Here is a 21,220-nt window from a genome sequence, read left to right on the forward strand (position 1 = left end):
TCCACCACAGTACACATGGGGAAACTGAGGCATCTCTGGGTATGTGTTTAGGATCCTCCATTGGACCAGCAGCAACTCGGGGCATGTCCTGCCTGGTCTGGTGCCCTAAGCCCCATCAGCTGCTGACCACTTTGCTCTGGCTGCCTACTGTCCACATGGGTGCTGTGCTGACCACAGGGTGCTGGTCCATTTGAAACCCAGGGTGGCTCTGACACCAACTTTTGTCCACCGCAGCCCTAATGACACCCGAATGCTTTGCAATTCCCTTTAACAAAGCCGCTGCCTCCCTGCCTTTGTCCTCGCAGGGGCCTCGTGATAGGACCGACTTTCCATTTCGATGTGCCCGCCCTGCAGTTCGGTGACATCCCCTTTGGTGAGTGCCCTGGGCTTGCTCCACAGTGTGAGAGGTTTGTGTGTTGCTGAAATGGAGCACTTGAACATAAGAGCATCCGTCACTCGTGTTCCTCCACAACAGCCTCTTCAGGGTGTTAACTCCAGGGCTGCTGGTGCCTTAGGCAGTGTTTTGCCATCATGAGATCAAATAGGACCAAAAGAATAAAACTCAGTATTTTCTGGTGTCCCTCGTAGTTTTGTCTGCTCCATCTTCCTGATCCTTGCCAGGAGAACCACCATGAAAGTCCTTGTCCCAGAAGGGCCCAGGGGATGAAGGAGAAGGAAGCTTAAGCCATTATCAGTCTATAGCTGCTCTGGGCATGTGTTCCTATTGCAAGGCAAGGGCATCATTTACCCACCTGACATTTAGTGTGGGATGTTAATTAGTGCTGTGAGGGCACCTCATTATCGCTGGCCAGGTCAGGTGCCCTAGCAATAGGTCTGCCTCAGGCACTTGTGTCTCCTACATCAGTCCAGCTCCTTTCCCACTAAAAGCCCAGCTCTGCTGCAAGAGCGGGTGGCTGAGCATCCAGAGCATTTCCTTTGAAATGCAGATTCCAGTTCTTCATCTCAGGCTTACAAAAGGCTTTTTACTGAGATGATCTACAGTTTAAATGTGAAATCAATTGTGGATTGATTGAAGGGCCATTATCATTCTGCACCCAGGATGCCTCTGTGTTTTCATGCTGTTCATGGACTTTTTAAGAAAACTCATTACCTTTCCTGAGCTGCTTCCTCCCTTCCCTGCATCACCCCTGAGCCACTTCTTGTTTCCTTTTGAATAAGTGAAACAATAAGAAGGGCACCAGGCAGGAATATGGTTCTGTAATAGGAGATTCATCCTGCTTAATCTGATTTCATTCCTAAGGCCTCTTCAGTTGAAAGCAGCTATTGTGTCTTTGTTTCTTTTAACTGTGCTGCTGACTGTTGTCTGCATCTGGTGACCTCGGTAGCATTTGGGATTGTGAGATCTGTGTCTGTCCTTTTTGTGCTGCTCCTGCCTCTGTGTTGTAGTCACTGCTGGAGCTGGCAGTGGTCACTGTTCAGGGGCATGGAGAAGCTCTGGGCTATGCCTGCTCCTGGTTTTTCCTCCCCATCTGTGTTCAAATGACTCTTGGTAAGCAGGCCCTGGGAGATGTCTCCTCCTCACAGAGCTGGCCAGCCAAGCCATATATCCACTGCAGAGCAGGTTGTGGGCTGCAGAGCAGGTTGTGGGCTGCAGAGCCAGGACACCCCTGTGAGGTGTGGCTGTATCCCTGGCTTTCCATTATGGAGACCAAGTCTCAGAGCTGACACAGTCTAAACCTTTGTGGGCAGCATGGGTGTGATGTCCCCGTTTGTTGGGTGAGGTGGTTCCTAATTGCTGATCTCAAAGCAAGGCTCAGGTTTGCCTCCAGAGGGGTGGGCTGTGAGTTGTCGTGAGCTCAGTCTGGTTGCCCTAAATCAGGAGATGCCTTAAGGATCCTGCCTGGAAAAACTGCATTTGGTGCTTTGTATCATGTTCTAGTTCCTAATTGCATCCTCCCTTTTTTTACTTTTTTTCTCCTCAATGACAAATCACTGCTTTTATGTCTTGAAAGTGGTGGGAATGTTGGTGGAGTTAGCAGGGAATTTTACAGATTGAATTTTCAGATTAAATGGTCAGTCTGGATGCACACTCATCAGTGAGAAATAACTGGTGCTGGTTTGGGGCAGGTGTAGGAGCTCAGGTTACTTGGGATGTTCCTGAAGGAACACTGTTTTGGTCCCAAAATCACAAGCTGAAATCATGTACCAGATGGTCAAGTACAGAAGCCATTCTTGTGGTTTTGAGAGCAATTTCTTTGATTGAAAGCAGGCAGAGGAATGATGAGTACAGAAGGTGGCTGTTAATGAGAGAGATATCATTGTATAAAACAGTTTGCTTTTCTTCCTGGTCTCATTTTTCCTCTCCTGTGGAGCAGAACAAGTTGTATTCACTTGCAGGGATCTTCAGTGGGGACAGAAAACACTCTGCAGCCATGAACTGCCCAGCATCTGCTGGGCCACACTTTGCCCTCAGCTCCCTGCTGTAAAGCTGAACTCACTCTGTTCAAGACAAAAGATTTCCTCTGCATTTATATTATTGTAGGCAGATGAAAAATTGGTCCCTTAATTTGAATACAGTGATGAGTAAAGTATTATTCTAATGGTAGTAGAGAGGGGATTTGTGAGAGGCTTGCAAATAGGCTTGAGAAGAGTCTTTTTCTTCTCCATGTTGGGTGGGTTGAACTTCTGGAGCTGGTTAAAGCCAACCCTGACATTGTGGACTTGTTTGTGGATAAAGCATCAGGCATTGTGTGAGAGTCCAGGCTGAGCCTCCTGGGCCAAGGAGGAGTGAGGTGAATTCTCATCTTGCTGCATTTCTAGGTGTTTGAGGGATAAATGTAACCCCAAAGTGGAGAATTGCCAGGACAGCTTTTCCTGGCTCCACTATAAAATTCTGTTTTCCACCTCTGCAGAGAGCAATGCTGGGTGGGTCTGGCATGTAAAGGATGGGTTTTACCTGCTCACACCAGGCTCAGGCCTGCAGAGTTGTGTCAGTGCAGCTGTCCCAGTGTAATGCCTTCACTCTCTTCCCTGGGCACTTCCAGCTCTCTTGCCCCATCCACAGAGGGAGGTCCATGAGAAACCAGAGGATGAGAATGCTTAGGAGGGCCATGCCATGCCCACATGGCACATCTTGCAGGTTTCTTTCTGCTTACTGCTTTCCTGCCCTGCTCTAACCATGCAGAGCTGACTTTTCCAAAGCAGAGGGCACTGGGGCACCTCTTGGCATCCGATGATCAGTGGGAAGCGAGAACTTGAGTCCTTCAGGGGCTGTTGAGAAGCACTGACAGCCCCTTGGGAAAGAAGACTTTGGTGCTGGGTTTTGCTCAGCTGGCTTTGCAGAGTTATTCTTCAGGCTCTCAGCAGTGTTCTCCAGCCGTGTGGCTGCTGGGGTGGGATTTGAGCAGCTCTGGCTTCCTCTGGCCTTGAGCCTTTGTGCAGACCCAGCTCAGCTGTCAGGAAGCCAGAAGAGAGTAAATAGCTTCCCTTGGCAAGCACTCCAAAGAGAGACTGGAGGGGGAATAACCTTCTCCTGAGGAGGAGCATCCCTTGGGTTGAGCAAAACTGGGCTAATGACGTGAGTCTGTTAAAGGAGGGTAAAATATAGGTTGTATAAGCTCTTGGAGAGTTGCTGTTGCCAGACTCCGTAACTTAGATTTAGGGAAATGAAGCCTTTATGATTTTTATCCTCTCTAGTCCTCCTGTTTCCTGCACCTCACAGCAGAGCAGAGTCCATGGTTTCCATCCTAAGTTTGTGTTTGGCTTGTCTTACAGGCTGGCAAATGCTCATTGGAGGGTTGAACCCAGTAAAGGAGTGGTCGCCCCTTATTCTGAGGTGTCTGTGATTGTCACAGCAAACCTGGATGACACAGATAAATCCCAGGACATGGTGAAGGTGTTCACTGAGAACAGCTATATGAACTTCATCCCTGTCCAGGCTGTGAGCACTGGCACCACGATTGTCACCGACAAACCATTTGCTCCAGAGCTCAAGTTGGAACCCCACTTCGGGTAGGAGATCTCTCAGATGCTGCTTCTCCTGTGGGCTCAGCAAGGAGCAGTTGTGTTGTAGTCCTTCAGGCTAGATCTTCTTCAGTGCACAAAGTCCTGGCTCTGTTTCCCTGAAGCCAGAGATTCCCTCAGAAACATGTAATGGCCATTGGAGAGTTGTTAGATACCCTTGGAAGCCGCCTAAAGGGAAACCAGTTGCTAAATTGTTACTGAATTATCTCTAGCTCTGATACATTTATTTCCTCACTTTATCAAGTAACAATTGGAGAAAAACAGCATGTCCCAGCAGTGTCTGGCTGGAAAATGCTACTTTACCAGTATAACCATATTTCTCTTCGCGATAACAGTGCTTGCTTTTGTGTTCCCTATGGAGTATCATCTCACAGCAGTGCAAACCTCGGCAGTAGCTTCTTGGCAGCACCTCGACTAAATGAATGGTGCTGTTTTACTTCCCCTCTGCCTGGGAGTCTGGGAGGAACAGCAGAATTTGTCTTTGCCCAGTGCCCTCCTTGGTTTGTTCTTCTCCAGCTGCCCTGCCAGGCTGTGCTTTATCAGATCAGACCTAGTGGCTCTCTCCTCATTTCTTCTGCCTGCTCCCTCACCATCTCTTCCAGAGAAGAAGTCCGAAGCACAGACAAGCCATGGTGGCTGCAGGACCAGCTCTGAAAGGGAGAGGAAAGCCTACTGAGGCTGGGCAGGATGCACTGACAATGTGAACTGAGGTGAGCTCAAAGGAGGGCCTTCACAGATCCTAACACCTGTGTCTGAAATCAGACATGCTCTTGTCAATGGGGGAAAGAGGAGCCTTATCAGAGTGCTCTTTGCCTTCTGCTGGAGAGTTCTTGGGATGAGAATTATTTTCTTGAGGTGCCTGTTCTTCTCCCTGCCTGCAAAGAGGGTCCGCAGTGTTCCCAATACCTAAATTTTTGGGTAGAAAGAGTAAGTTAATCCTATTTTGAGAATTTAGGATAGATTTCAGGGGTTTACATATATATCCACCAGCCATCTACATAAGCAAGGACATTGCAGGGAGGTGGATCCTAGTCCAGTATGTCCTGTGCTCTGTGCAGCCTGGCTGCAACTGGCTACACAACAGAGCAGACAGTGTCGATGAGCCTGGTGTCATCATAGCCTGTCCCTTCCCATCTGTGCTCACCAGCCTGGTTTAGGGTTGTTGCCAGGGCTGTCAGCTGCAGAGCTACTACTGGGTGAGCTGAGATGGGACCCAGGAAACACTGGGTGTTCTTAGAGCTACAAATTCTGCACCTATCCCGAGCTTCTACAAGCTTTCATCTATTGCTGTCTTCAACATAAACTGTTTTATGCTAAGCTGGTGCATATCAGTTGTTAAAAGTCTGTTCTGGAGCAACTTCTATACCATCACTTCTGCTGGCAGCAGACAGCCACATTTTCTGTGCCTTTCAAAAAACCCGTAACTGCTCCAGGAACAATTTGTTTCCTGGTCATGCTCAGATTTATTGAGAGTAAAGTAACAGCTCCAGACTAGCCTGCAGTTAGGGTTTCTTTACATGAAGGAATCAATTTCCATTGAACATTCATTTTGTTTCCTGTCTAGCTGGAGTTATTAATCTCTTGTTGTCACTCCATTCCCTCAGCAGCCAGACTGGTCTTGCTGCTGTCTTCGTATTGGGGAAACTTCTATTGACCCTGTGTTCTCACAGTGCATTTCTCTTTATAAAACACAAACGTAGCTGCACTATTCTGGCAAAGGGTGACGTGTTGGGAGTGATTAGGGTTGGATGCCCTTTAAGAGCAGGGGAGATGAGGGTGTGCCATGGCAGGGGCCCCACCAGTGGGACAAGTGGTGCTCAGATCACCAGCTGAGTCTCTATACCCTGCAGCTCCTCAGTAGCACCCTCAGAGGAAGCCACCTGAGGCAGTAGCTCCTAAGGGAAAGGTGAAACGGCAGTGAAGCTGTTCCTCCCTCTGCCTGCAGCCAAGACAGGCTAGCTCAGTGTCTGATACGGTGAGACCTGCAGGAAGCACCTTGGTAAAACCCTCAGAGTGTTAAGCAGCAAAGGCTGGTGATGCTCTGAGATGAGGCAGCAACTGAGGAGGTGCTTTTCAAGAAGCTCTTCCTGGCTGTATGCAAACAGAGCAGCTGCTGGGTGGTGATAAACTCTGGGGCAACCAAGACCTGGCTGTGGTTTAAGCTTTGAGCTTGGGCAGCCTTTTGGGTGCAAGTTTTATTTCAGAGTGTGCAGTCAGGGAATGTCACCAGAGTGCTGAAGCTGAGTGATCACAGAGAAATAGCAGCTCCCATGACATTTTCCATCTCTGCTTCTCTTCTAGCTTCACTCCCTGCCGTTACGAGTTCAAAGTGACAAACAAAGGACGAAAAAACATCAGCTGTACTGGACCACAGAAGGTTTCAACATATTTCAGCAGCATCATTGTCTCCCTGCTCTCAGTGTCAGCAAGAGTAAAGATTCTTCCCAGATCCCCAGACCTGGCAGCCCTGTGTTTAAGCTGCAGCCACTGCAGCTGGACCTGAAGCCGGGCGAGACTGCGGAGATGGTGCTGGAAGGATGCTCCAGCACTGCCCAGGTGAGGCCCCTGCCTAGGGCTGACCCTTCCCTATCAGATCCCTTCCACTGGGGCTTCTTGTGCAGCCCCTTGATGTTTGCCTGGGAAAAGAAGCGAGTGACTTCAAGAAACTGTTTTAAGGCCACAAGTTTCCATGGCAGCACCAGTTGCTTTCCTTGCTGGCCACCATCGTTGCTAAGGATTTTTTGTGTTTCCATAGCTACCAAAACCCAGTGCTGATCCCAAAATACAGGCTGACGGAAATATTGCTCCTTTGGGGCAAACAGGAGGTTACCAGTGTTGTGTGCTGAGGCAGAAAGGAAGGATAGGGAAAGTAAGTTACACTCAGACTAGAAGCCCAGGCAGGAAGTAAATTAAGCAAATCCCAAGTGCTTTATTCAGGAGAAGCAAGGAGTAAAACAAAAGTCCTGTGAAGGGTGGGAGTGTCTGGAAGCAGCATTGCTTTTCGTCCACAAACAAACATGAGCAGAGGGCTGGTCTCACCCTGAGTCCTGGAAGGGGAAAACACTGTGCAATGATCAGTGTGCTCTAATGATCAGTGTGATGTCCATCCACGTGGGAAACTGTTCCCAGGGATCATTATAATTGACAACTTAACTTTTGTCAATATTTCCATAACCGCTCACCCCAGTCTCTCAGCCATCCCTGGCGTCCCAAGGGCAGCCAGGTTTTGCAGCACCCTTGGAGAGCAGCTCAGAGGAGGAGATTTTAGCAGGGTCATGGATGTTCTCTCTGTGCCTTTCTTCCCAGGGGAAATGCAACTCTACAGAGAAAATGCCACCTAACCCTGGAGTGCATTCCCTGGCTCCAGGACCACTGGGCACATGTGGAAGTATATGTGAAGTGTGTCTCCATGAAGCTCCTGCTGATACTGGTCTTCTGAGAAAGGGCTGCCTCAGTGGTAGCTTGAGGAAGTCTTGCTCAATCACCTGCAGTGGGACTGTCCCGGCACAGTTCTGAGCCCCAAGGTTTTGCAGGAGAGGGAAATAGTGATCAGGACACTGGTGAGACTGTCTTGTCTGGAAATCCCAAAGGGCATCTGTGAGTTCAGCTGTGGCTACCTGGCTTCTTCAGTCAGAGCCTGACTCCCCTGGGAGTGGGCATTCCACTTTCCTTGTGTCCAGAGAGATTCATAATCTTCAGGCTGGTCAGCAGCCCAGCTCCCTGCATTGCATCTGTAGGCTCTGAAAGGACTTGGGTTGTGGTGTTGTATCAGAGGGAGGAGTGAGAAATAAAAGGAGGCATTTGGGGAAGCAAAACCATGAGGAATCAGGAGAAGGTCTTGAGTATCCTGCTTAAGCAGAGTGTTTTCCTGTGAAGTGCAAGACATCTCTGTTCCTGAGGAAGTTTCCTTTAAAACCAGCCCTAGAAGGCCACAGGGCATCCTAGGAACAAGTGATCCCTTCCTTACCTGAAGGCAAGCTGGTTATTTGGGGTTTTTGCATGGATTCTTTCCCCTCCACTTCTAAGAGAGGGCTTGCTGGCACTGACCCTTCTATCCCCTCTTTCCTGCAATATATGGTTTTTTTTTTCTTTTTTTTTAATTCGTTTTTACAAATTCCTGTAAGCATTATGCTTACAAGATCACCTTATTTTACAGAAACAAGGAAATCATGACTGCTGACTTGATGACACAGAATCTGCTTCATCTAAGCCTTTGTCCTTGGAAAGCCCCAGCTCAGCTGTTGCACATCTCAATAACTTCCAGTTGGCTACCTAATGTTGCCCTGTCTCCGTAGTCATTTAGACAGGCTAAACTATCATCTTCATTTTTCTGCTTTGCTCTATCTAACAGCAGCTACTGTCTCCCAGATTATCTCATGCCGAGCACTCTGCCTAAGGGAACTGAAAGCATTAGCGTGAAGTCTGCCTCTTCCCAGAGGAGAAGCAGCTGTCAGAAAGGTCCCCCCAATATTTCACAGGGTCAGTTACCTTGTCTGGACATCAAGAGAGGGAAGCCTTGAAAGTGGTTCTGCACTTTTTGTGGAGTGAAGGTCACTGTAGTAAAGGCATGGGAGAAGCCAGGCATGCAAATCCAAGTGGGATACACACTGAAAATGTTACTGACGTGTCTGTCAGGGTTGTGTGTGCTTTGAGGATTGAAAAATGTGAAATGCATCAGAAAGTGAAGGAGGTCTATGACCACTTGAGGTTGTTTTTCCTTGTATCCAGTTTCTGTAGCAACTCCATGCTGTCCTGACTCTGCAGTACAAGCCTCATCTGAACACCCCTGGAAACAGGGTCATCCAGCCTGGGATGTGCTTTCCAAGCCCAAGAGCAGTCCTGCAGGCATGCTGGGGCACATCTATAAACACATTTGTGGCAATTCCTCCTGCTGTGACCTCTTTGCAGAGAGCAGAAGTCTGGGCTGGGCACTTTTCATGACAGAAGTGAACGGTTTTTCCATAATGCCCCAGGAAACCAAGCCAAGTTAACCACTGGGCACTGAAGTGCTGCTGTTACAAAGTGCAGAGTGCATCCAGAAACAGTTTTGTTCAGAGGACACAGCCCCTTGGGAGCTGTAAATCAGCTACGGCTCTCATGAGGGCTTAGGGAAGAAGCCATGGGTACTGGGACAGCTCATTTCCAGCTGGGTCTTATCAAATCCCAACAAGTTTTTTGTGAGGCCCTTCTTGATGTACAGCACCTTCATGAGCAGACCCTGGGATGCAGAGGAATGTCAGCAAAAGCAAGTGGAGGGAGCTGGAGAAAAAAGAGTAGTGCTGTTAGCTCTGCTTGGAGGCCCCTCTCATCTTCTGCCAAATTAAATTAGGGTTTAATTACAAGCTAAAGGGGAAATCTAATTTTGATGCTAGAACAATGCATATATTTTATAATAACAGAGAAACAAGCACATTCCAGTGAAGTCCGCGAGGAATTAATTTCCTCTGGGGCCACTTGTTGGCTGCTTGCCTGTTTCTCTTTACTCCCATTTCTTTAGAACCAATTGAGGTTTTTGGAAATGGGAATGCTGAATCAGTGCTCAGCTTTTAATCACCCCATCTCCCCCTCAATTGGCTTTGCTGGACGTGAGCCTGCAGGCACTTGCTCCTCCTGATGCTGAGTCACCTGAGCCTGGTGAGTTGGTGGCAGCTGAGGGTCCCAAGCGTGTGGCAGGAGAGCAGCCTCTGCTCCAAAGGCTTTGGCATGGCCCCCGTGCTGGCTCTTTCCTGCTGTGGATGCTATGACAGCTCCCTGTTCTGCTCTGCATGTTAATTAAGCAGTAATGTATTTGCTCTGGGTCCCTCAGCAGCCACCATGTGATTCTGCATGGCAGAGCTGCAAATGAAGATGGTCTCCAAGCTATTAACACCTCAAATTGCTCATCAAGAGCCCGGCAGAAGGGCAGCATGTCAGATATTATTTCTGATCCACATTAAGCACTGTTGGTATTCTAAGTGATCAGATTAAACTAATTCAGTCTGATACCAAGGGAATCAAGTATGAAGACTCAGGAAGGTGAGATCAGTAGAATATAAGCATCCATACATCTAACCTTGATGGAGCCCATCAGCAGAGCCTCCCAGTATCCATCAAACACACACATTTATTTTGACCAGGAGAGAAAAATATTTTTCTGCCTGGACAAGACCCTTGTGTGCCTAGATCGTTTTTTCTTCCAATTGTTTTTTTTTTTTTTCTTCTCATTCTCTGGTCTCTGCTGCTGCTTTGATCAGAGCAATGGTAGAAGCAGCACAGTCCAGCTGTGGCTGTGGGGTTGGACATGCTCAATCATGCCAATCCATGCCCCTTCTTTGACACTGTGGAGCAATGAATCTCTCATGGTTACTCTTTGTCTGTACCTACACGGTTAGAGACAGACTGAAAAAAACAGGCTCTCTTCACCCCTTGGATCTTTGATAGCTCAAAGTTGAGTTAAGACTTTGCAGAAAGTCTTAACCAAGAGGTTTTCTGTAACATTAGAATAGACCTGCACAATCTCCCCACAGGAGATACTAAACCTGGAATCCAATTCAAACATTTTATCCTATTTTTTACCTTCAAGGTTTCTTCTTGAAAGACTAATTTGTCCCCTTTCTAAAAGCAGTGACCAGCTCCTCAGCTTTCCTCGGGTATCCCCTCAAAAGGAAGATATTCAATACAAAGGACATACAAGGATATTCTTAGAGACATGTGACAGAGGCTGCCAAAGGCTCATCCCCAAATGTAGCTGTTCTCTAGAGCTTTCATCCTTTATTCAGGACCCATGCCTTGTCGTTTGCATTGATCACTGCTGTTCCTGCATCACCTCATTGTCTCCTCCATGTGAGATGTGTTCCCTCCCTGGGACAGAGCTAAGAGGCACCGAGCAGTCCATGTGCCAGGATGCATCAGCAGGGAGCCCTGCACCTTCGTGGCACATGTCAAACCACCTTCATGTGTTGATCTGACATCTCTGGACAGTGAGAACTTCTTGGCTACAGATCCAGGGTAACAAATTGCCAGTAGATTCTTTGGGGAAAGGATTTGTTGAGCTAAACATGTAGAAAATTATTCTTTTCATTCAGGATTTTCTTGTTTGTTTTGAACAGGAGCCTTTCTCCTCCCAGGTGGGTCTTCTGAGAGCATTAGTGATTTCTCCTGCCTCTGTCCTCTTTTATTGCATGTCCCCAGGCAGGTGTAACTGCAGGGAGCCTGCGAGCCAGATCCCAGCCTTGGTGCTGACCAAAAAAACCCAATTCTGTGTTAGAGTTGATGGGGTTTTGCTTTGTTGTTTTTATAACTAGGAAGAAATGGAAAATGCAGACAGTGAAAAAGAGTGCAAGGCAGAAATCTGACAGCAACGCTCTGTCAGCCACTGGCAGGGAGAGGCAGGAACATTGGGAACATCCATCAGAAATGCATTTATCCCCATGCCCCTGGTGCTGGAGAGTGTCAGATGGGTGACAGTAGCGCATACGTCCTTCTTGCCCCCTGGTGCTCTCAGCTCCTTAGGGCCCTATGTATGGGGCTTTCACAGTACCCCCTCACATGCTATTTCTCTTCTTAAATCCCCTGGGTAGCTTAGAAAAGGAGAGCTGAGTTGTGAGGGGAAGGTGCTGCTGGATGTGTCCTTCAGCTGCAGGAAGTTTGGCAGCAGCAGAACTGGGTGTAACAAAAAAGTGGTTTATTATTTCTCAGAGTTGGAGGCTCTTGGAGCAAGTGCTGGTTGGGGATCACCTCTGGGGTGGCCATGTGGCTGCCATGGACAGCTTGTAGAAAGTCTCTCTACTCACAGGCAGAGGCACTGGGGAGCTGAAGCAAGAGAGACTTGGAAATTTGCTACTTGCTTCATTCAGACAGAATGAAAAGTAAATAAGGAGCTTGCCAAGGAGTCATTCCTCAGTGGACTAGGGAGCAGCCTCTAGGTTTTGGAGGGGTGAATTTAGGGTACACAAAGCGAAGGAGAAAGCATTGCCTGTGCTGTTAGGTGTTTGACTGTCTCCCTGGCTTTGTACTGTGCCATCAGGACCAAGCCTGGGAGATGTTCATGTGTCATCCATGCCTGGATCAGGCTGGGGGGGTTGGGTGGTGGTTGCCTTCTGATTTTAGAGCCAGTCAGCAGACACTGACTGGAAGGTGACTTCTTCTTGCTCTGCCAGCACTGTTCAGCTGCGAATTTGGGGAGCAGCCAGCTTCTGCCCTTGCTTTCTGCACATCTTCATCAGCCAAGGCTCACAGTGGGAGCCCAAGGTACACGGGCTCTGCAAAGGGCATCCCTCTCCCTATCCAAGCCATTCCACCAGTGCTGCCTGGATGGCTTCTGTGTGGATTTCCTCTGGGCAGAAGGTGCAGGAGGCTCAAGGCCTGTTTCTACAGAGCTTTAGTGTTTATGAAACAAATCGTTGATGCTTCTTCTTGGTTTGTTGGGGGGAACAGCCATCACTGCATGTAGCAGTGATAGGTAAGGTGACATAATCTCCCAGACCTCATTTCTCTCAATTTCTCCATCTTTTCTCACCCTGATTCCTGTGAGCTGTGCATCAAACAGCTTTCCTAAGAGAAAATCCATCTGACCCCTGGCACTGCTCTGCCCATAAGTGCTGTTTCTACTATACCAGTACTCTTTCCTGGTACTGCCTCCCTGTCTTAAGAGGGTAGCTGAGCAATCTTTCAAGTCTTAGAAGGAGAGGCTCAAGCCCCTTGTAGTGAATCCAGGTGCCAAAACTTTACACGTTTTTCAGTCTAAGTCTGCACTGGGGATTTTTGTGCTGATTTCTTCTAGCCCAAGGTGCTTCCTAGACAGGCAGCACAACCTAAAACTAACTCTTATGATGAGGAGCATTGTCCAGATGCTCCTTGAACCCTGACACATTGCTGTGTATTGTCTTTGCCAACTCAGAGAACCAGTAGCAGTTGGGTTAAGGTGTGATGACTTTGGGATGTTAGTGATGTGTCACCTTTTATCTGTACCCCTGGCTGGGACAGGGAGGCAGCCAGGAGAAAAGTGAGGGAAGACTTCAGCTTCCAGGGAGATTGAATGGCATTCACAAAGAGCAGAGCAGCCCAAAGAGATGCCCATCCCAGAATCAGTGGTGTGGGATGCTGCAAGAAGGACTGATTTACTCTCCACTGTGTGCTTCATGTAGCAGAGGGAGGCAGGAGTTCCAGGGGGTCAGGCACCCCAGGGGTCCTCTGGGCCCAGCTGCCATGCCATGCATTTTCAGCAGTGCCTGACTCAAAGCTGCCTTCTCAGTGTCTCTGCCCTCGAGAGAGTCATCCTTCTCCTCCACAGGAAACCTTTCCAGCTGGGAGCTTGCTTTGCATGTTCCCTCTCACTGGTAACTGTCACCTCTTTCCTGCCTGCTGGCTTCCATCACCACCCCCTTGCCCCAGCTGTCCCCACTGTCACTTGGACCAGGTCAATCCTGTCTGGTCATCCCTTGTCCCATCTCCAGGAGCTCTGTGGGACCACTGGACTGTGAGCACATTTCTGGGGAGTATGCCTGCCTTGCTCTAGGTAAAGCAGGGAGGAATTCTGATGTACCATGTAAGTGACCTTTAATAGTAACTCAGCAGCAACATTAACTTGGCTTTTACATGGGGTAAAAGCTCCCCACATCCTTACTCTGATTTCTGCCAGAGTGAGGATCCCTGCTTCTTCTGGGCAGGAGATGGATGGTGATGCTGGCATACTCAGCAGGGGAGAGCTTCAGTGTCTGTCTGATTTATTTTGGGATTCGACCCTAGGAATTATATTAAACTGGAGATTTTTTTGGTTTGCTTTTCATTTTGTGCTCATTATCGTTGCAGCTTTACCTTCCCCTTCCTTGCCCCATGGTGACCTGCTGCAGAATCCCATTTGCTGGGCTGGGGCTTTGCTGCCTGCCCGGGATGTGCCGCATCGGCACAGGCCGGTGGAGACACCTTCTGGGGTTTGCCAGAAGTGGTTCAGATGAGCAGAAATGTTTTCTTTTAGGTGAGGACTTCAGGATGTGCTCCATCATTCCACCTCCCTCCTTTTCCTTGCCCTGCTCTTGGCCCTGTGGAAAGACAGCAATGCTGGCAGGCAGGGAGCCCACCAGCCATGCTGTGAGCGTGTCCTCAGGATTCAGCTTTTGAGATCCAGCTTCCCTCTCCTGCAGCCTTTGCCCTAAGAAGAGGACAGATTGAGAATCTCTCTCTTTCTATGGCTGGAAGCTTTCTGCTTTCCTGTCAGATCCAACCAGGAGCCCCTGCTGCTCTCAGGTGGTTATGCCCAACTAGTTTTTGGCTTCCCACTGCTTCCTAATATTGTTAACCCCTGCAGCCATACTCTTTGTGCTTCCAAGCTCTCAGCACTTGCCCCCATGAAGACATCTGAAAACGGTGGGTATTCAGATCCTGGACACACGGACAGCTGGAACACATCTCTCCTCCTTTGCTCTCCATTACAGGAGCCAGTAGTCATCTGTTTGCAGAGCTGATTTTTGAAGTGGCTGGTAAGATGGTAGTTGGTGCAGATTGCTTTAAATAGCACCTCCAAATTACAGCTGTCGGGGCTTGTTTAATTTTGAACAAAGACTACAAATTGTATTTATTGTTAGAGCTACTGATTTATTCAGAAGGACCTTTGGCTCCAGTCTGATAGAGAAGCATTTTTCTGTCTCATAGAGAATCACGAACTCACCTGATGCTTATAAATGCCCTGGCTGCTGTGTGAAGCATGAGGAAGGAGAAGACTTAATGGCTTCTGTCATCTGTAAAATCAGTGCAAGTCAGAATAACCACAGTAAAATCAGTGGAGACTACTTTCAGGGCCATAACTTGTCAAGAGAGAGAAGTACTGCTGCCTGAAGATGATCTGTACAAGGACCTGCTCTGCTAGCCTGCAGTGCTGATTGTGGCTGGCCCTGGTCCAGCTCACCTTGGACCAAGTGGCTGAGGAGCTTTAGCACCTGCACCCCAAAAAATCAGATGAGCTACATCCCATAGGAATACTGTGGGAGAGGCATGAGGCATGTTGGATGAAGCCTGAGGGGCCTCAGACCCTCCTCTGACTTGTTGAAAGTGATGGTACAGTTCAGGTCTGTGGGTTTCAGCAGGAGCTGAGGACTTTCAGTGAACCCAAAAATCAGATCTTGCAAACTCTCTTGAGCTGTCTATGGCTTGCTCCAAAGTGCCCTTTCAATCTGCATCTGATTGCCTGGAGGAGAAATTCAAAGTGCATCATGTAAGGCCATTTAAATACCTCCTGGGTGTGTGGTGTCTGGTGCTTTGTCCTGGGATCACCTGGAAAGAGTTGGGGCTTTGTTGGGAGGTTGGTTTTTACCCAGCACCCTGGCCCCGTGTGTGGTCCCTGGGTGCCTGGCCAAGGATGCTGCACATGTGGTGTCACACCATGCTCTAGAGAAGCAGTCTTGGCACTGTTGGGTGTCCAGGAGTTGGCCTTGATGATTCTTGTGGGTACTTTCCAACTCAGGACATTCTATCAAACTCTTGCATTTAATGGAGGGGGAGTGGTGGCTTCTGGTGCATGTCCCTGGTGCTGGCAGGGACCTCAGGCAGTGTCATTACCTCCCTGTCCTGATGTTGGTGACTCTTACACAGCCTGAGCTGGCAGAGTCATGTCATCCCATGTGAGTCTTCACATGTGGTTTGCAGAAGCAGTGTGATTTCTATCTGCTCTATTTTGGGAGGTGGGTGTGGGAAGTGGTGTACAGCTGTGTCCCGAGCAGGCTCAGAAACCAACACACAGGCTGAGACTTTTTTTTAACATTTCAGAAGCTGGAAGGAGTAAGTGTCAGGGGGTTGTCCTGGCCCTCATAGGAAAGATTCCTCTCTCCCTGGTTTCAATCCACCTGCGCTCCCATTAAATCTCCACATTAATTCCTGGATGCATTTTGTCTTGTGTAAGGTGTGGCTGAGTTGGGTGACAGGGACCCAGAGGGGTTGACACTTTTGTCAGTCCCTCCAGCTCCAGGCTGACCTGCTTCTGTCAGGAGGCTGTCTCAGCTCCACAGTGCTGGTGGAAGCACTTCCACAGCCCTTTGGCCCCTCTTCTTTGGGATGGGTCCTCTCTGCAGGTGGAGGCGATGCTCTCTGCTCCTTGCCTTCCTCCCTGCATTCCCAGCCTTGGCCTGGAGTGTTTTCCTGTGAAGTGCAAAGTATCTCTGTTCCTGAGGTTTCTTTTAAAACCAGCCCTCAGATTTCACAGGATATCCTAGAAACAAGTGAGTCCCTCCTTACCTGCAGGTAGGCTGGCTATTTGGGATTTTCACATGGGTTCTTTCCCCTCAGCTTCCAAGAAAGGGTTTGCTGGCACTGGCCCTGGTATCACCTGTTTCTCTTAATGTATGGATTTTCATTTGCAATTTTTTGTTTGTTGTTCTTTGTACAAATCCAACCAATAATAATTTGAGGCAGAGATTATTACAATTGTAAGAACACATGACTCACAAGTGCCTTTTCTGGCTATTGGGATGCAGCATTTCGGACATTTGAGTGCAGAATAAATAGGCTGCAGCATAGAAAGGAAAGGGGGCTATTGAGGAGAGCAGGAACTGTAACTGGGTGGGTGGTGAGCCAGTGTGGGGTGTTTGCTGGATGCCCTGCAAGCACCCACTGGGTGACTTTTGCATGCAAGGAGGTCACAGAATTGTAGATTGGTTTGGGTTTTGGAAGGAGACCTTGAAGACCATCCACTTCCAATCCCCCTGCCATGGGAAGGGACACTTTCAATTAGACCAGGTTGCTCAGAGCCCCATCCAACCTGGCATTGAGCATGTCCAGGGATGTGCTGTGAACAGCTTAGGAAAAATTAGTGGAATGTTGAGAGCCCCATAATCACCTTTGTAACAAGTCAAACCAGCCCAACCTGGATTTTTTCAGACACATCCTGCAGCCTAGAAAACCAAGGAGAAAACAACACCTTTGATCATGCTTCAAGTTCAGAGGCTCAACAACCATGAGAGCTGCCTAGAGATAGCCAAGAAGACCCTCTGAGATGAACTGTGCAGAGTCCAGCAGCTTAATAAATAAATGTATCATCTTGAGCCAAGCATGCACCTTAGGCAGGATAGGGAAGAATTTTTTCCTAATATCTAAACCTACTCCCTTTCAGTTTGAAGCCTTCCCCCTTACCCTGTCACTACATGCTCTTGTAAATTGTCTTGCCCCATCTTTCCTGTAAGTTTCCTTCACTACTGGAAGGCTGCAATTAGGTCACCCCAAAACCTTTTCCAAGCTCAACAGTCCCAATTCTCTCAACCTTTCATCACAGAAGAGGTGCTCGATCCCTCTGATCAACTTTGTGGCCTCCTCTGGCCTCACTCCAGAGGTGAAGGAGCTGTGTCACACCACGTAGGGAGAGAGACAATAAATACCCAGATAATGCAACTACTGTTCACCTGCGCATTCATTTCTCCCACTGTGCAAACGCCTTCCAGAGAAATCCTTTTTCCTGGGGCGAAGGTAAGTCTCTGGCATTTAACAGTGTGGCTGACAGCCGAGAGCCCACGTGCTGCGTGTTCTTGCGTTCAACCGAGCAAGCTCAGCAGCTTCTCCGGCGGCTGTGAGCCGGCCGGGGGCTTTGCCGTGTGTCCGTGTGTGTCCGTGTGTGTCCGTGTGTGTCCGTGTGTGTCCGTGTGTGTCCGTGTGTGTCCGTGTGTGTCCGTGTGTGTCCGTGTGGTGTCCGTGTGTCCGCGCTGCCCGGCCCTGGCCCCAGCCCAGGCCCCTCTCGCCCTCACCCCTCACAGCCCGAGCGCTCCCGCCGCCGGGCCGGGCTGAGGGCGCGCCCGTGTGGCCGAGCGCCGCCATTGCAGCCCCGGTGGGCGGCCTCGGCCCGAACAGCCCCGGCCCGGGCGGCCTTTGCCCGGCGCTTCCCCGCCGCTCGCAGGGCTCTGCGCACAGCCTCGCCCGCCCTGTCTGCCTGTCTGGCTGTGCAGACAGAGCCTCCTCCTGCCCTTCTTGCTGTGGAGACAGAGCCTGCTCCTGTGCGGGGGCTGCGGGCGGGAGAGCGGCTCACTGCGGCTGAGCCATCCTCAATGCCCTCACCACCCTTCCTGAGGCACTTTGAGGGTGTTTTTAGACATGAGATTGTTTTTTAATCTGTATGCACAATGTCTGCTGCATTCGTTAGTTGGTGAATTTGTTTTTGAAAGTGTTGGTATTTCCTCACCTTTTCCATCACGGCTGCTTGTAAAAATGCTTCAGTATTTTTATATCTCACAGTGACATCCACAACATATGCCTGGTTTCCTTTCACAAATACGAGGTCCTGTTTATGTAACTAATGGTTCTTATCTCTTACATGTGGTTCCTCCTGGAACACTACCCAGGCTTTCCTTTTAGCTTCCTTTGATACGATTTTGCAGAGGTAGTTGTGCCTTTTAATTTTCACAGTGGGATGTGGTTTCCCAGGACCAGGGTCTTGCTGTCTGTCCTGCAGAGACAGGACACTCAGCATCAGCTGCTTGATGGTCACAGCAGCCTCACTGCTGAATGCACATTGGAGCAACTCTATCTGTGCCTCTGAGATCAGAGTCAAACATTTTGTCACAAGTCTGAGTGCCCATGGGATGAGTGACCTGTGCAGAAGCAGCTGCCAAAACAGCTCCTGGGGGCTGATCTCCAGCTCCCACTGTGCACCCCTTGGCAGCACAGGCAGAAGACCACCAGCTCCAGGTTCTCCTTAATGCACCAGATGGGTTTGCCTTCCAAGAGGCCAGTGGAAGTGGGGTCTGTCCAAATGTTCCTGGACCTGTCCCTGCAAAAGTACAAACTCCATGAGCAGGATGAGCAGTGCCTGGACACTTCTAAGGTACTTGCCCTACCTGCCTGCTTCTTGTTTGGTTTCAGCATCGTGCTGGCAGGGTCTAAAAGGAATTTTTCTGCTTTGCCATCATGCTTAAATAAGAAATGCACCTCTGCCTCCATGGGGGAGATATTGATGGTTATCTTCTTGCAGCTGCTGGGACAGTTCTATGTGTTGCTCCTGTCTGTAAAAAGGGAAAAGGCTGCAGAAGAGACTATTGCTTTTAACACACATTGAGGAAAGCACCCTGTGCCAGCAGTGGGAGGTGGCCCTGGAAAACCACAACCTAACAAATGGGAGGAAAAAGTATCCCAGTCAGGGGCACAGGGCACAGTATGTGTGCTCATCCTTGCATTACATTAATGCCCTTTTACTTGGTGCCTCCACATCAGAAGCTTGACAATGCACAGGCCACTTCAAGAGAGTTTTACACAAAATAAATTTCAAAGTGCCTGGAAAAATAACACTACACCAGACACATGGCTTCTTTCCCTTTCTTTCTTGGGTTGCCTTCCCTACAGAGAAGGCTTTTCTCCATAGAAAGGCTTTTGAAAAGATGTTTTAAAAATAGTGTTGCTTATCTCTTTCAGGAAAGTCATGAGACTGCCTTTGATTTCACGGGTTAGCTCAAACTCCAAGGGAAGAAAATAGGGTCAATTCCCAAGGAGAATGCAAAAGATAACAAATGACCCATCTTTCTGTATGAAACAGAATTTGGAATTAAATTGTTAAAGGGGCAAATAGAAATCCCAGACTGTACATCAGCCTTGCTAAAGATCCTCTTTGGTTTTTAAACTATTTTGATTGAATTTCTCTTGAAATTCAAGGGCTAGGGGTTGTCAAAACACCCCTAGCCCTCCAGAGCTCCCATGGAGAAAAGAACTTAAATTCAAATGTAATTAAAAAAAAAGTCCAACATTAAAAATAGAAATACAGCAGCAGTTAAAACAACATTTTTAGGCAGACTCTATCCAGCAGTGAGGATGCAATGTAATTACAGGAAATGCAATTCCCACTGTGATTTCTCTGCAGGTTTCCCTCTGACACAAACATAGTGGCAGGCCAAATCATAAAATCTTAGTACTATTACAGACTAATGAAAGGTTGACACGTTTTGGGTTGCATGGCAACATTTTGGTAGCATGGGGTGGGGGCTGCAGGGGTGGCTTCTGTGAGAATCTGCCAGAAGCTTCCCTGATGTCTGACAGAGCCAATGCCAGGTGGCTCCAAGATGGAACCACCACTGGCCAAAGCCAAGATTCTGGCAATGCCACAGGAAGAGAAGCTGGGTGGCCAGGATACAAGTGAGAGACTTAACTTCTAACCCTGGAAAGAGATTTCTCTGGAACACATATGAGGGACCAGAGAGTGAAAAGGAAAGAATGGGTTGAACAGTTGGAAAAAAAAAATCTAAGCACACAAGAGTCTTGTCCAGGCAGGGAAAAAAAAAGGCATTTTTCTCTCTTGGCCAAATTAAATGTGTGTGTTTGGTGGATACTGGGAGGCTCTGCTGATGGGCTCCAGCAAGGTTAGATGTATGGATACTTAAATTCTACTGATCTCACCTTCCTGAGTCTTGATACTTGATTCTCTTGAATCATGTCAGACTGAATTAGTTTAATCTGATCACTTAGAATACCAACAGTGCTTAATGTGGATCAGAAATAATATCTGACATGCTGCCCTTCTGCCGGGCTCTTGATGAGCAATTTGAGGTGTTAATAGCTTGGAGACCATCTTCATTTGCAGCTCTGCCATGCAGAATCACATGGTGGCTGCTGAGGGACCCAGAGCAAATACATTACTGCTTAATTAACATGCAGAGCAGAACAGGGAGCTGTCATAGCATCCACAGCAGGAAAGAGCCAGCACGGGGGTCATGCCAAAGCCTTTGGAGCAGAGGCTGCTCTCCTGCCACACGCTTGGGACCCTCAGCTGCCACCAACTCAGCAGACTCAGGTGACTCAGCATCAGGAGGAGCAAGTGCCTGCAGGCTCACGTCCAGCAAAGCCAATTGAGGGGGAGATGGGGTGATTAAAAGCTGAGCACTGATTCAGCATTCCCATTTCCAAAAACCTCAATTGGTTCTAAAGAAATGGGAGTAAAGAGAAACAGGCAAGCAGCCAACAAGTGGCCCCAGAGGAAATTAATTCCTCGCGGACTTCACTGGAATGTGCTTGTTTCTCTGTTATTATAAAATATATGCATTGTTCTAGCATCAAAATTAGATTTCCCCTTTAGCTTGTAATTAAACCCTAATTTAATTTGGCAGAAGATAACAGGGGCCTCCAAGCAGAGCTAACAGCACTACTCTTTTTTCTCCAGCTCCCTCCACTTGCTTTTGCTGACATTCCTCTGCGTCCCAGGGTCTGCTCATGAAGGTGCTGTACATCAAGAAGGGCCTCACAAAAAACTTGTTGGGATTTGATAAGACCCAGCCAGACATGGGTCTGCAGGTGGGAGAGT

General features: G+C 48.6%; 1 long non-coding RNA gene across 2 annotated transcripts; it reads left to right on the forward strand.

The window, feature by feature from the left end:
- The first annotated feature begins 172 nt into the window (after nucleotides 1-172).
- On the forward strand, nucleotides 173-17,012 carry LOC146432201 (uncharacterized). Of its 2 annotated transcripts, none has more exons than XR_014854496.1 (5): nucleotides 173-373; nucleotides 3,736-3,972; nucleotides 4,587-4,694; nucleotides 6,286-6,540; nucleotides 16,831-17,012. It is a non-coding gene; the product is annotated as an uncharacterized LOC146432201 (long non-coding RNA). The 2 variants fall into 2 exon arrangements; XR_014854495.1 differs by lacking the exon at nucleotides 173-373 and adding an exon at nucleotides 1,417-1,510.
- The last annotated feature ends 4,208 nt before the right edge of the window (nucleotides 17,013-21,220 follow it).

Source organism: Lichenostomus cassidix, chromosome 11 (genome assembly GCF_008360975.1).
Source record: "Lichenostomus cassidix isolate B80296 chromosome 11, HeHo_3.0, whole genome shotgun sequence".
NCBI lineage: Eukaryota > Metazoa > Chordata > Aves > Passeriformes > Meliphagidae > Lichenostomus > Lichenostomus cassidix.